Here is a 15879-nt window from a genome sequence, read left to right on the forward strand (position 1 = left end):
TGTGCTGCCTTCATGTGATGTACGGCAACGTTAGATACAAGAGAGTGTTCTCACCTAGTGGACTCAGGAAGTGGTATTTGCACCCTGGTGAACGTGTAAGTCTGCTCCTTCATACAAAATCCAAAATATCAGGTTTCATCAACCTCTCACTCTATGAAAAAGTCACACACTCCTCTGTGCATGGGGGTGTGACGGTCTGCTAATCACTGCTTTTAGTTTCATTAAGGCCGAAGAACAAAAGTGCCAGGAGCCAGAATGTTTCCTTGGTGGAGGTATGTACTCTCGGAGTGCGTTCTAATTAAGAAGTTTCACATACATAATAGAAGTTTCTTTTGTGGAGAAAGTCTTCTGATGCAAATTACAGTAAAAAAAAAAAAAATGAGATCACCAACGTTTAGGGTGTTGGATGAAATCCTAGAATAGGTGACTGCAGCAATGTGACATCTGAACAAAATAATAAATGGTCACGAACAGTCATACATTTGTTTACTCTGGATTTTGTCTTTTTTGGATGAATTTATTGGACTCAATACAAGTGATGGTGTTGTCTCTAACAAGTGTTAAGAGGCATTACCACTAAAATTCATAATTTTTCTACCCAATTTCTTATTTCATTGCTACTTTTAAGTCTGCTTTCAAAACTGAAATACTGTTTTTCATTGTTTTGTTTTGTTCCTGCTTCCACCAAGTCAAATTTCTCAGACTAAACCAACAAAAATCAAAAATAGCACATTCCTGCAATCTTTCTTTGCACAATTCCCTCTCCTGGCTCGATTTTATTTTGTTAAAAACAACATCCTCCCAGTCGGTAACACCCTTATCACTCCCATAATGTGACGTTATTATTTCTTGCTGTTTCATTTTGTCCTTGAGCGGGCACCTTTTGGTTATTGTTGTATGCTTGTAAAAACTCCTTTCACCCAATGTTACTGTTCAGTTGGATTTTGGAACTTTTCACCAGATGCTCTGTCAATAATTTCAAGAGCCGTCGTCCCTTGGAGCAAGTTTTTTTTTTTAATAAAAGTTACAAGTTAACATAAGCACTTAAGCTTAAACTGACACCCCATAGTGGATATGCAGTCATGTTTACTTATGTAACTAGAAATAACTTGGTTTCCATCATAAATACACCAGTAACAGTTCCAAACCTGGATCTTACAGAAACATCCCCTTCTTCGTGCAGCAGGCCTTTTACATGGGAGAAGCAGCCAGGAACCCTGCATGCATAAAAAAGGCTCTGCATTATGTCAGCATTTTCAACAAGGTGGCAGTCAGCAGTGCAAAGGCAGCCCATCTTTGAGCTGGATGGATGTGTGTGATGATATAGTCAATCTTACATGTACTGTTTCATGCTTCAGGGTTTTACAGCAACACCTGCCTACACAGAGACAACCCAGTGATTTTATTTCCCTGACAAGTGGTCACTTTCCCACTTGTCTTATGTGTTCACCAAATGCCTTGTTGTCATTCGCATGTGAGGAGAAAGCATAGATTGAATTTTAAATTCTAGCTGCAACACTGTGTCGATCTAAAAATGAACTTAATATTAAAAATAAGCCGTTATTGGTGTGAGGCAGAGCAATGAAGACATCAAATTAATCAGTAAAATATTTTTATGCAAGAATATTAAATAGAAACTCAAAATGGAAGAATAATGGTTATGTGTGTTAATCCGAAACAACACTTATTTTTGCTCAATATCACCGTAACATCTCACAGTGAAGTTGCAGATCACACCAAAACTTTTTTTCATGCACGTGGGTGTCTAGAACTCATAATGACTTTTTTTCACTTTTGCATGACTTCTTTGTGTCTGCAGGATGGAAAAAGAGCCAATTCCTCCATAATTACAGACCGATCTTCAAATTATCCTGTCTTGCAAAGATCCTCGACACCGGTCAGCAACGCACGAAAGGCACTTCTTTCAGATCGCTCCCTATTAAGTCCTTGTCATCTGGATTTAAAACTAAGCACAGCACCGCCTCCACTGTTACTGCGGTTACCATTTACTAAGTAATATGTGGTTTGGCCGCCTCAGTCATAAGCGACGAATCAAAGGAGCAGAAACATTGGTTACTTCTATGAAGTCAACAGTAACTGCCCACATTCAGAGCAGCTCCAGTACCTGAAGCACTTTTTCCATTCAATTCCTCCATTAATAGTTCACTAGATTCCTATATAAACAGCTTTACAGCAAAAATCACTCCAACTGATAAGTAAATGAACATGACAAGGCCATTGTACTGCTAGACTGTGTACAAATGGTTTGCATTGAGGTATCCCATAAGCCATTGCAAATGCTTTTCCTGACCCAGAGGTGTTTCAAATCCCTCCATTTGTTACCAAGTGACCATTTTGGTTGCTGCTTGCTAACTTATTCCCTGATGTCAGTGACTACATATCAGAATACTCTGTGTTTCTCAAAGGTCAAATATTTACGGGAACTCATGATCCAAAATGACCAACAGTGACAAGTATGGTAAATGTTTCCATGGAAAAAGAACACAAACACACACCCCCCCACTCAGACAGTCAGCTTGGGGTTTTGGGAAGCGTAGTCTTTCCAGAGCCAAGGTGGGCGGCCTTTATTGAACTTTATTTCCTTCCCGTCTCCTGGGTCTCAAAACTTGGCATGTGTGAGTGCACATGGAGAAGTGCTGTTCACAACTCTCAGCTTGTGGGTTACCACCAGCAGGGCTCCCTGATAAAGATGACTTTCCTCTTCCTCTGTGCTCTAATCTCACAGTCATGTGCCTCTTTTTTTTTAATACACATACGCAGGTTTTGGAACTAAACAAATTCCATAAACTGTATAGGATGAGCGGCCCGGATGAAACAGCTGTGTCCTCTGTGCACTTTTGCCCTCTGTTAAACTTGGCAGCGAGCAGCACTTTCAAGTCTGCCGAATGTGGGTCACACAGCGCTCTGCTTGTGGTCTCTGTGGCCTTGCTCTGCATAAATAACAGCACATCAGTAGCTACTTCAAACTAACTCCACAGGCTGAGACAAGACCCCGCGCAAAATGTCTCCTCTGCTTGACTCACCGAAGGCTTTTTTGGGGGGGGGGGGTCTCTCTCAGAAGTTGTAAATGGTTAGTTGTCTGAGAGGGGGCTGCTCATTATACATGTTTAGGATATATAAATAGGGTGTGTCTTTGATCTGATCCACCATCTCTGGTTTGACAGCATTAACTCTATCATGCCAGAAAGCAGCCTCTCATACTGGTACTCTATCTGTCTCAGCCATTTCGGAGCTTCACTGCGGAAGATAATGAGGCTGCCTGTGGAGAGGTTATGTTGAATAATTGGGATCCTCTCCTGGCTCTTGTTAAGTGCCAGCGAAATGGAGTAAAACCTTTGGCAAAGCTGTCTAAAGCAACATGAGGGGAGCGTATTTTTTATTAAGGCCTTTTAAAGTCCTGTCTTTATAATATCTTTGTCTGTCATGGGAGAGAAATCTTATCCACCCCTTAAACTGCTTGAAAAGACAGTTTCCACTTCCAATTGTTCATCACAGCATGGCTGGCACTCTTCCTGATATTTGCTGGAAAACTGACCCAGCGTGAAGGTCAAAGATGATAACTTGAACATGGATGTTTTTCAGAGCAAGTTTAGATGGAGGAAGCACTTAAGTCAAAGGATTAGATTAAAAAAAAAATTGCTAATACTTTAGGATATTAAAAGATTATGACAAAGCAAAAAACTTTGTTAGTTTTCCATAAATCATAACATTTTGCAAATTCTTGGAAACGTATTGCTTGTAGAGAGCCTCTCCTCTCTCCATCCATCCATTGTCTACCGTTTATCCTGTTAAAGGTCGCGGGGGGGCTGGAGCCTATCCCAGCAGCCTTTTGGTTAGAAGGGGGGTTCACCCTGGACAGGTCGCCAGTCCATCACAGGGCCAACACATATAGACAGACAACCATTCACACTCACATTCACACCTACAGTCAATTTAGAATATCCAATCAGCCTCGTCCCCTCTTGATGTCTTTGGACTGTGGGAGGAAGCCGGAGTACCTGAGAGAACCCACGCAGGAACAGGGAGAACATGCAGACTCACACAGAAAGATCCTGTGCCTGAGCCAGGACTCAAACCCAGAACTTTCTTGCTATGAGGCGACAGTGCTTACCACTGCACCACCGTGCCACCCTCCTCTCCTCTTTCTCTAAGATAAAACCTGCAAGCAAGGACTGATTCTAACTTGTATCTGACTGACATGAGTTAAAACTTCAATTCAGTAATTTGATGCTAAAAATATGATTGACTTCACTGACATTTCAGTTTCTTTCTCATGGGTTGTCGTTACTTTGCTGAAATAAATTTTTTTGGTCACCGTATGTGCTTTTACAGAATGGATACAACTTTTACAAAATATACAGAAAGAAAACAGCAGCCAACAAACCGGGGAAGCAGAAAAACAAAGGCCAGTTTTGCAAAGCAATACTTTAGTTTGTCTTTAAGGTAACTGAAAAATGGAATTTTCAGGATCTCTACAGGGGTTCCTTCATCTGTGGGACAGTGAGAGGATTTCAGAGACACATAAGACCCTTCGGCTAACCCTGACAAGCATCTTAATGAAAGACATCTATATTCTGCAGGTCTCTGTTGGATTGATCGAAGTCTAGTGACTGATCAATGCACTAAAGCTTTGTAATTCTTACCCATGTAAGTGTGTTTACCGGTTACAATTTTTAAAAAAAATGTATTCTCCACTTTCTTTCAAAACCACCCTAAAGACACAAAATATGCCTATTAAAAATGCAACTGAGCAAGATATTGTCCGCAAACAAATCAAATATCACTTCAGACGTTCAGTGCTTAACAGACTTAGTAGACTGTTTAACAGCTCCAGGGTTGCAGTAGACAGAGGGATGCTAATTAACTTAAACAACAACAATCTGACTCTGATTCTCAGGTTCACAATTCAGTGATAAAAAATGTTCTGCGATGCATCTTCAAACTTTCTTTTTTTCCGATCATGTTTTGTTTTTGTAATAATGAAGTTAAACAGATGACTTTACCAGATATCACTAAATAAAAGAGAGGCCTGCACTCTACAAAATGCATTGCCTTGACAGTTGTTGACAAACATTTGTTTCTTTGATTGGATTTTTATTCACACACATTTATAATAATAGATATGAGAAAAATAAGACGAGGATAGGACGTGTGAAGATCAGCGGGCCTGTGTATGCTATGACTTCCATTACCCACTGATTATGGTTAATTTGATGCTAGCCGGTGACAGTGGCACTGTCTCACTGACTTATCATAATTTAGACAGTGAAAAAAGTTAGTATGTCACATAATAAATTGCACTTGTTGGTCTAGTCAGCGACTTGATTTTGTAATTATTTGCGGCTGACTTGAGACTGTGTACAGGTCAGTTTTCGATGTGATTCAACCAATACATCTTTACAGACGGGCTGTTTGGTGCCCGAAGGCCTCGACTCTGTTAAGGTGGAGCTCTGCACTCGTAAACACATTCACACAGGAAATAACAGTTCCTGTTATCAGCGACTGTAATGTCAAGAATTGTATTTTAATTTTTTCCTCTACACTTAATATGAATTTTTATTCCTCACACTTTTAATGATTTGTTTCTCTCAAGTGAAATGCATTTCCTGCACTTGCTAATTATGGAATGTGGCCTGATGCAATATCATAATTGGGGGAAGTGCAGTAATTACTGAGGGTGAAATTTGTGTCAAAATTCACAATAAATAAAGTATTGTGGCGCTGCAGAGATATGGCGCAATACCCACAAAAATGATGTTTTTCAAATAAAGTCTGAATTATGATCATATTAGTCAAAATAATTGTAATTAGCCATATTTCTCAAAATCATTCAAACCCCACAAATCCATAGGAAATCCTATGTATGACAAAAGGTTTTTGACACATTATCTTCAGTAGCGGATGTTAGATTTTCAGCTCCCTTGCTAAAGGTCCGGGGTCACAAAGTAGAAGTCGCATCCATCCATCCATTGTCTTCCGCTTATTCCTATTAAGGGTCACGTGGGTGGAGCCTATCCCAGCAGCTACGGGCGAGAGGCGAGGTTCACCCTGGACAGGTCACCAGTCCATCGCAGGGCCAACACTTATAGACAGACAACCATTCACACTCACGTTCACACCTACAGTCAATTTAGAGTATCAATCAGCCTCGTCCCCTCTTGATGTCTTTGGACTGTGGGAAGAAGCTGGAGTACCAGAGAGAACCCACGCAGGCACAGGGAGAACATGCAGACTCCACACAGAAAGATCCTGTGCCCGAGTCGGGACTCAAACCCGGAACCTTCTTGCTGTGAGGCGACAGAGCTGACCACTGCACCACCGTGCAGCCTAGAAGTAGCATATTATAGTTTATAGTATCGAACAACATCAACAACCCATCAACAAACATATTACTCAGCAATCTTCTCTGTGTATCTCTAAACACCACATATTATTTATAGTTTTTTTTATTCTTCATAAGGATATAATTTTCTCATTGACTGCCATTGAAAATTTAAACCAGGATGTAGATGGACTTTTAAGGTTATATGGCACTGTTTAAAGAACATACCAGCTTATTGGAAAGTAAGCTTAAAGTCCATCATTTTAAGAGCCAGACTGGCAGTTTGCTTTGCCGCAATGATTGCTAGCAGTGAGGCGCCGTAGTACACCAACTCGAATGTAATCAAATACACCTTAAACCAAGAGGGTTTTACCTGCATTAATAGAACTAAGGTAACACAGGGAAAATATTTGAAAGGTTTGAGGTGTTGTGCTTTTCCTTTTATCAGATGTCCACAAAAAGTTGGCATATTCCTTTGAACTGAATTGAATGGAATGGAATTGCAACATATTTTTGGGGGGTAATCTGGATCACCAAGGCTCCCTCTCTGCCCATTGCAAATATCTATAAACGGGGATCTGGTCAGTCCCTGGGCCCACTAACTCACAGGCCAAGGTGTGACAGCTCTACCTGACTATATTTACGCCCCTGGAGGTTGGGTTGTTTACATGTCAAAAACAAAACCCATTTAAAAGGCTGCCTCACTGTATTGAATTTCATGATGAATTGAGAAAATGCATGACCTCATCAATCAATGGGCCAAGAGGTGACTGAGGACACTGTGGAAAAAGGACAGAGAAGGGCTACATAAAAAGAAAGAGCTGGAAACATTACTGATAGAGAACCAGCAAGATAAGAGCATGGATAAATGAATAGATGATATCCAAGTCTACAGCTGCTTCTCCATGACTGTGAGATGATGAAAACATTATAAAAGAGAGCTTTAATGCCACAGGGAGCTGGGTTTGACTCCACTGTCTCGTCAGGGTACCAGTGATGCTCATACTGAGACGACGCTGTCTTCAACATACAGCCAGCTGTGTAACAGCACAATGTAGACATATAACTTAAGTCTGATCCAGGATGTATGTTTCAGCTGCAAAGAAATTAACATTAACCAGAAACAGACTGCTTCAATCAGTTCTCCTGGTTCGGCTTCTTTTCAGAATTTGCTGCTTTATATCCTCAAAGTTCACTCTGCCAGGGTATCGCTGCTGAGATAAAACAAGATATCTGAAAATGTCACCTCGGGCTTTGAAGAAATTGTTGATTAAATATTAATAGACAAGAAAAATAGCTTTAAGTTACAGCTCTTGGATGAACATTCCCTTAAAACAACTTCTAGTGTAAGCTAGGTCTATATGAGCATATTTCTTTGAAGATAATCAGTTCTCCTGGTCTGAAGATAACTGTAAATAATGACTGTACGTCTTCTTGTAAGAATTCTGTTGCACGGAATCAACTAATTAATTCATTGTTGGTTATCTGCATTGGTCCACAAAGCAAACCATACCATGATAATGAAAGATTGCGTTTAAGTGAGAATGTTCTTTTTGTCTCTTGTTTTTGCTCAACTATTCTTGCAATAAAGGCATACAAAGTTGGTTTAATAAATACAATCGGTGTCTGACATATTTCTTCTATGTTAGAATCCATCCATCTATTTTCTATTCCGCTTATTCGTTAAGGGTTTTTTTTTTGGGGGGGGGGGGGTCTGGATCCTTTCCCAGCTGACATTGGGCAAGAGGCGTGATACACCCTGGATGGGTCACCAGTCCATCGCAAGGCCATCAGGAGCAATTAGGGGTTCAGTATCTTGCTCAAGGACACTTCAACATGGTCATCAGGGGAAGAGAAGATCAAACCAGCCACCATGAACGGCCTCTCTACCTCTGAGGCATGCCACCCCATCAATATTAGCAAACCACATTAAACTCTGCACATATGTCATTCTGTGCAGTAAAAATGTAACTGTAGGATGAATAGCAACACAAAAGATGGATTTGAACTGGCGACACGATGGAAATGTCAAATCCTGCTGACAGAATGAGCCAAAGTAGCTTCATCCGGAACTGCTGATGAAGATGTGGACAAAATTTTAACGAGACCATGTCACTGATTACATTTACAATCATATTTCAAGATTAACCTGACTAAAACAATGCTTGGAATGAGACATTGACATGTAGACAGCAGTTTCTTCAACATGTATGCACCTTGATCCTACTATAAACTCCTACTGAAGTTTTCACAGCTTTTTTGCCACACAAATGCCAGTAAAACTGTTTGGACAGTTCAGCAAGTGTCTCCAGTAACTGTCACGATTCTGACACAAAATAGTCTTTTCTTAATTTGCAGGAAAACACACAATATATATTCCTCAGCAGCAACAAAACAAATGCTTGGAGGTGAAATTCTGAAAGTAACTGACATGGAACACAGTTTTATTTGTGTGCCTGAGGGATTTTGTTTTGTGGCATGTAAACCAGAATGTAGCAGAATACTTCATAAGCAACTAAACACTAATTGAGAGAGTGGTTTTTTTTGTTGTTGTTTTTTTTTTGGATAAGGTGTGAAAGGTGCGGCACGTGACATGAGCATAGCCGCAGCAGTTGCGGCTGTCTATTTTTGCATGACGAGGCTTTTTTTCCCCCTCATTAAGAGTCTACAAGGTCCAACGACTGCTGCAGAACAAGAACAAACATAGCCAGTGTGGCTGCTGAAAAATGGAATTATGTGCTGATGACATTAGGTGGCAAATGTCTCTGTATTTTAAGTTTAATGTTCACATGAATGACCTCCGTGTAAACACAACTGGTGTGCAGTACATTATTGCAAATGAATGTTTTGACATCAGCTCATCGTGGATGGCTTTACACAGTCACGTGCTGCAGGCAATGCATTTTCAGGAAGCACAGGGACTCCGCCTCTCAGTAGGCTTCCAAATATTGAGAGAGCAAGAGAGAGAGATAGAGAGAGAGAGAGAGAGAGAAAGAGAGCAACACTATTAGTGTTGTAGAAAAGAAATATAGAATACAGAGTTAGAAATGATGGGTCACCTTTAGGAAACCGAGTGGATGTAAACCAGTTACTTTGTAAACACTACGTTCTGCACTCAAAGGTCGATCAAGGCTCACCATTGGGACACCAGTATGCATGTACTGTAAGCACTACACTAGAACAGATATATTTGAAGAGAATGAATCTGACTTTTGATGCCTTTTGTAGTTTGTTGGTACTTTCTTTAGTACTTTTATATCAAGCAAGTTTAATTGTGGGTTCAGTGCCAGGGGTAAAACAGAAAAGCAAGCTGAAACTAACACCGCATTTTACATCTCCTGTCTATGACAGCTGCAGCATTACAAAAAGTCTTGTTTTCTCCTCTTTGAGCTGCACTCCCAGACACTCTACCAGATTCCTCTCTGTCTCTGTGTCTGTCATTCAATTCCACGCTGACTCTGCACTCCCCTCTGAGAGAAGACACATCAACAGATCCGTGGAAGAGATCAGGTTGTTCAGAGATTTCTCTCTCTCTCTCTCTGTCTGTCTGTCTGTCTCTCTCTCTCTCTGTGTCTGTCTGTCTGTCTCTCTCTCTCTCTCTGTCTGTCTGTCTGTCTCTCTCTCTCTCTCTCTGTCAGCTTTTCTTTCTTATTTCATGTGTGCTGAAGGGCCAGTGTATAAGCAGGCAGGTTGCAGTACAGCCAGTGTTGAAACAGCATTTTTGATTGCAGCAGACTTGTTGGTGGGCTGCAGGGAATTGAGCAAAGGAAGAATAGGCAAGGTCAGCTGCAGAATTCACTCACACACACCAACATGTTCCTCTCACATTTTCTATTCTTAATTAGCATTAATCACGAGTCCTTTTGTAAATGCTACAGGCTGCCTATTATCAATGATTACACATTATTTGCTGCTGGGAAGGTGGGGTGGGTCAAGGCTGGACATTGTTCAGTATAGTGTGCACGGTAATACCAGGACTCTCCACACATATTCATTTGAATGACCATAGCTGCAAATGTGCCACCAGCAGTAATTTCACACAGTTTTATGGTTCTACACCAATAATCAGTGGGTATTAAACATCCTCAGAAACTACATTTTACCACATTAGCCTTGGCAGTGATTTTTCAGTGCTTAAATTAATTCATTATGAAATGTAATTTAAAATGATGCATAATATTTAAACATTTCAATGATGCTTTAAGAAACAGGAACTCTTTGAATTTAAAACAGTACGACTACAGTCAAATAATTTTTTAATATAACAGCAAGTTAGCAGCATACATTTTGCAACAATGCATTGGAATGTAACTGGAACTGTAGGGCTTATTTTGACTGATGTTACAACCATAATAGGATTCACAATATTAGACAATATCATTCCTGTAGTAGTTTTTTTTTTACTTTTTTGTAAAAAGAAACAAAGAAATGTACTACTTAAGGTACAATTCTTGTGCGATTTGTACTCAAAGATATTTTCATAAACTTACAAGAGCAAGTCAGGATATCTCCCCAGTTACACAGTACTTCATTTTCAGTGGTAGTCGTAAGCAAATGAAGCAAATCCTTTGATTTGGAAAATTTCAGTGGGTTATATTGTAATCTGATAAAATTAGGATATATTATTCAGCCCATTGAACTGGTATGGAATATGTACATATGTTTTTGGTGTTTTTTTTATTTTTAATTTGTGATCAAGAAGTAGCTATTTCACTTCTAGACTTGTTTCCATAGAAGCTGTTCACAAGCATTAAGACGTCCAGCTGATGGGCTGACTTATTTTTCCAAATGAGAGAGTAAACCATGTGTGAACAGCGTGTGTGAACATGCAGAGCCGAAAGCGAGAAGATGGGGATGATTTCTGTGGGGGGTTTTGTCATTGCGAGCAACACCTTTCACCCTAGTGCATTAAAAACATCCCTGTCAGTTTAACACTCCTGTCGGTGCTCCTGACAGCAGCACTGGCAGAAACATCTGGAGATGGTCCCTGAGTGCCGCACTTAGTCTCTCATAGCCGTGTAGAGGATTGGCTTAATTCAGTTGACAAATTTAATATCCATAACGATAATAAAAATCAACTGCTGCTGCTGTTTTAAGGGTGGCAGGTTTTTGTGTTTGGGAGCTGCTGAGCCTCAATAATATTTCATGTGGAATGAAGCATAACCCTGCAACAGTATGGCAGTATATTGCTCATTTGGTGGATTATTTTTTTCACAGAAACTTAGCAATGTCTTTAGAGAAGCCACAGCATTCTTTTTGTTTGACAGTCAAAAGTCCAGTAACTGCTGTGAAAGCTGCACCATCCTGCTAATGTCTGGGTGAAGAAGAGAGCTGTCAGTCATCTCTTTCTGTAAAGCTGAGCTGAAATTATGTCTCTCTCTCCAGCAATATGGCTATTCAGCCTTGCCAGAGTACAATAAGCAAAGTGAAAATTGTGGGCTGGCGTTGCCAGGTGACAGTAATTTTCCTTTATGGTGTGCTCCCTTCTCCTCAGCCTGCTTCGACTGTGTCATCTTCACGGTTTCCAATCTGGGAAAGTAATGGGAATGGTTGGAGTAGGAATAACTCCCCCTCCACACTCACATACCTCTCCAGTATACATTTCTCCCTCGATAGTGAGTGGTGGTGCCAACACTCACGAGAATTCTCTGCTTTCATTCAGAGAGACGCAGTTCAAAACCTGACATCTGCTGTTGATGTTCAGATGGCTGAATGATGTTTTCTGTCAACACGCGCCACTGAAGCTATTAGGGAAATATCTTGACACCTCATTTACCTTCACTGTCTGATCCAAAAAAAAAAAAAAAGGGGAAAACGCCATCAAAAAACAAAATGGACCCATAGACACAGATGGCTCAGAGTGCATGTGTTTTATGAGGGATTTCTCCTTTAATATCTGCTATTCATGTTGGCAGTAATTGGATCTTTGACAGGCTTTTTTTGAATGACATGAATGTGGGGTAGCAATCCAATAATCCAGTCTGGATGGCACACATTTGGTAATGAGCTTAAAAACATTTGCTTATCTTCTTAACTGCTGAATAAAGATAGAGCTGTGCCCCCACTTAAGATTGCAGCACAGTGCTGTGCTGAGGAGAGAGACAGAGAGAGAGAGACAGCGAGGGAGAGAGAAAGAGAGAGAGAGAGAGACAGCGAGGGAGAGAGAAAGAGAGAGAGAGAGAATAAATAAATAATGGAAGCAGAAGGCAGAGGGGGATTTGAAATTCATTTGCGTTGCACAATTGATTTCTTGCAACTACCCTGTCCGTAATGTCAGTCATTCTCTCTTTTGAGTTTTAATTAAATCCCTGACTGAGTCCTGTTCGAATTTCTGATTTGAAGCAGCAGTCGAACTGTCCGAAGATTGGGCCCTGTCCACTAAATCAATTCCAACAATGCTTCCAGGCCCATTCCTCCGCAGTGGGAGTTGGCTCCACAATGGGTGTCAGAGGAGATGATATCTCCTCGCTTGTAACCCTCCCATCCCTGCTGGGAGGAAGACTTCACCACAGGCCTATCACCTCTCCTTCTTCCTCCCAAATCATGATATTATCCATAATGTGATTCTTCTGTTAATGGATGGTTATGAAGTTTGAATTTAACACATTTTAATGGGTATGAGATAGTATTGCCTGTATATTACAAGGGAATTCCTCTTACATATTACATGATTACATATCATTTACATGTAGGTGGATGTATTATATATTCACTCTTGTTGCATAATGTAATATACATGCGCATACATATGAAAGACTGCATACAATGATCTACATATTCGCTCTCTGTTCTTATGGAGTCCAATGGACTCCTTTCTATGCAAACCCTCCTGCCGAACGGATCTTATTTGTATCGTTCCTAAGTGATGTGCACCAGCTCACGGTGATGTAGCCTGGAAAATACAAGATTACCCCGACTAAGCCTAATAAGACCTTTTGAGGATCTACTGTAAGTGTTACCTTTGGCTCATTACACCTCACCTCCAGCAGGTTCTCTGTTGCATTTTTAATGAAACTGTGAACGCAGCTACTGCTTTCATTTTAGTCATCTGTCAGAGATGATAAACTCCAATTTGGTGAGAGGTCAAGTGAAATATTAACAAGGGCCTCCAGCAAACAGCCAATCAATTACTAAATGATATATTCATACATCAGCGGGTTGGAGCTGACAGCTGACAGACGAAATGCTTGGTTGCAGTGAGACTGACGTTGACAATTTCTGGAGCAAATCAAGATTTTGTTTAAATGTTGAGCAGTTCTGCAATCAAAGAAACAGCTTCATTTGAGTTTCTTCTGATTCATAGCTTGATTTTACTTTGCAGTGAGTACACTAGTAAATTCCTTCTGCTGCTGGAAGAATCTTCTGCAGTCATGCCCTGTAGTCTCTTCAGCTTAGAAATGGTGCGCCATAAAGATAGACTATGCACTAGATTCATTTTAATTCAAATCATTTTAGTGTTGCAAGGGACATAATTTGTGCAGTGGACAATCAATATAAATACAACAAATACAAACAGCAGTGGCAAACATGATAATGATGTGCAACCGCTATACATAAAATAAATAAATACACAATCCATTCCTCTACAATTCAAAGAAAAATATCTACAAGTTCAAATAATTCAAAAACAGACCTGGGGAGCAAAACAAAGTAAAAACCAGGGGCAGAAGTAGTTCGATAATAATATAATTGAGGGTGGGGTGGGGGAGTTGTCAGTCTGTTCTGGGACAGTAATGAGCCCAGTGACTGGATGGTGGTTGGTGCAAATCTACAAAAACATACTGGACATGTATACTCAGCATACCATTATTGATCAGTTCTAACATTAGTCCAGATTGGGTCCACAAAAGAAATGAACTGACTGTGCGGTTTGTTCCATCCTGATAGGACACATCAGCCCCTTTGCTGTTCTGTTAAGAAGAAGTCAGAACAAACACTTTTGTTAAGGTCAGGGAACAGCGATGATTTTTCCAACAGTGTTTTGATGCGTGGCTGCATGAAAACTAAAAAAACAATGTCCCCCTCCCACTATATCTGTTACAACAGCAGCCTACGCTCACTGTTGGCAGAAGAAATCAAATTTGGTGTTTAAAGTTGATATGATCTGATTTCCTACTTTCTTGTGGTCATATTCACTGGGACCACTAAATGCCATCTCTCCGTTTAATGTTACCGTACGGGTCATTTATTGTATTTATGACCCATAATTGTGTTTTTTGAGGGGGAAGAAGATAATAGAAGATGTTTCCCTTTAGGGCTCATGGGCATCTTGTCCTATGGCTCCAGGTAACATGCTTTTTTTCAATTTTAGTATGTTTGGATGCTATTCTGAAAATGTTGGTGGGTCATTTATTTATCTCTCTTCTTCTTTCTTTTCCTTTTTGTCACCAGTTTGCTTTCATAAGCAAAGGTTACAGGCTCTTTTATGTAGGTGTAGCATCAAGAAGGCCATGTGATGTGTCTTGGAGTGGACGCTGGACTGTGATGGTTTTCTTTTACAATCCAAAGACAGTTAAGTCTTAGAACACATGGAACACCCGTCTGTGGTAGACCTGTCAGAATTGTCAGGTTTCCACCCCTTGAATGCTGATAATAGACATGTGCCCACTGACCCAGAAAAACACATCTTGTGAAGACGACAAAACAGCATGTTCAAATTATTGTTGGTATCTTGCACCACAGTGGAGGAAAAAATAAGCATAGCCCGAAGGTTGCATTAATGCATAGAAACTATCTGCGCTGTCTACCGTATATCTGTGATTGTGTGAGTACAACTGTGGTGGAACGCCTGAGTTTTCCTCCGCACTATAAAGCAGAGTGTTAAATAAGATTTGTCAGAGCTGCCTCGACGCCGGTTTAGAGGCCATTTCCCTTGAATCCCTCAGTGGACCCTCTGTGCCCCCCATCAGCCAGCTTGTAAATAAATCAACCCCAACTGTATGGCCCTCGTCTTTTCAGATTTAATTTACCTCACGACCGCTGAGACACTTTTCTCACATCAGGAGACAGCAGCAAGCTGGACAGTTAGTTTGAAAGATGGGGAGGCTGGGCAGCGGGGAAGGCTTATGCAGAGTGAGGTTGGAATAGTAGCTTTGTAAGGCAGTCACGGTCTATAATTAGTTTTGGCCTTTCAATATAAATCTGCCAGCAGACAGCACAGGTGAGGCATACAGCGTTTGCCCGTGCTGAAAGAGTGATTAAAAGCGTTCGGTTGGTCCGACAGATTCCATTCTGTAGAGGTTGTCGACCTTTTGACATTTTCAAACAAAGCACATCTGCTTCTGTTAGGAAAAAATACGGTCTCTGATACATAGTAGAATCTCACTCAGCCTAAGCCGCCAGCCCACACAGTCTTAAGACTCTCGATCTATGTGGTATCATTTCCTCTGTGGGGGCCATATTATCTTCAGATATCACATGAGCTCACAAAAGGCTGTGTTTTTAATATATATACATATATATATATATATATATACACATATATACATATATATATATATATATACACATATATACATATATATATATATATATAT

The 15879-nt window shown here is 40.4% G+C and overlaps 1 protein-coding gene across 2 annotated transcripts in view; it reads left to right on the forward strand.

Moving 5' to 3' along the window:
- Positions 1-15879, forward strand: part of unc5db (unc-5 netrin receptor Db) — a 224408-nt gene that overhangs the window by 66742 nt on the left and 141787 nt on the right. The gene's annotated exons all lie outside the window — the stretch shown is intronic.

This window comes from Aulostomus chinensis, chromosome 6 (assembly GCF_037954235.1).
Source record: "Aulostomus chinensis isolate RoL2024-O1b breed Wild chromosome 6, RoL_Achi_v1.0, whole genome shotgun sequence".
NCBI lineage: Eukaryota > Metazoa > Chordata > Actinopteri > Syngnathiformes > Aulostomidae > Aulostomus > Aulostomus chinensis.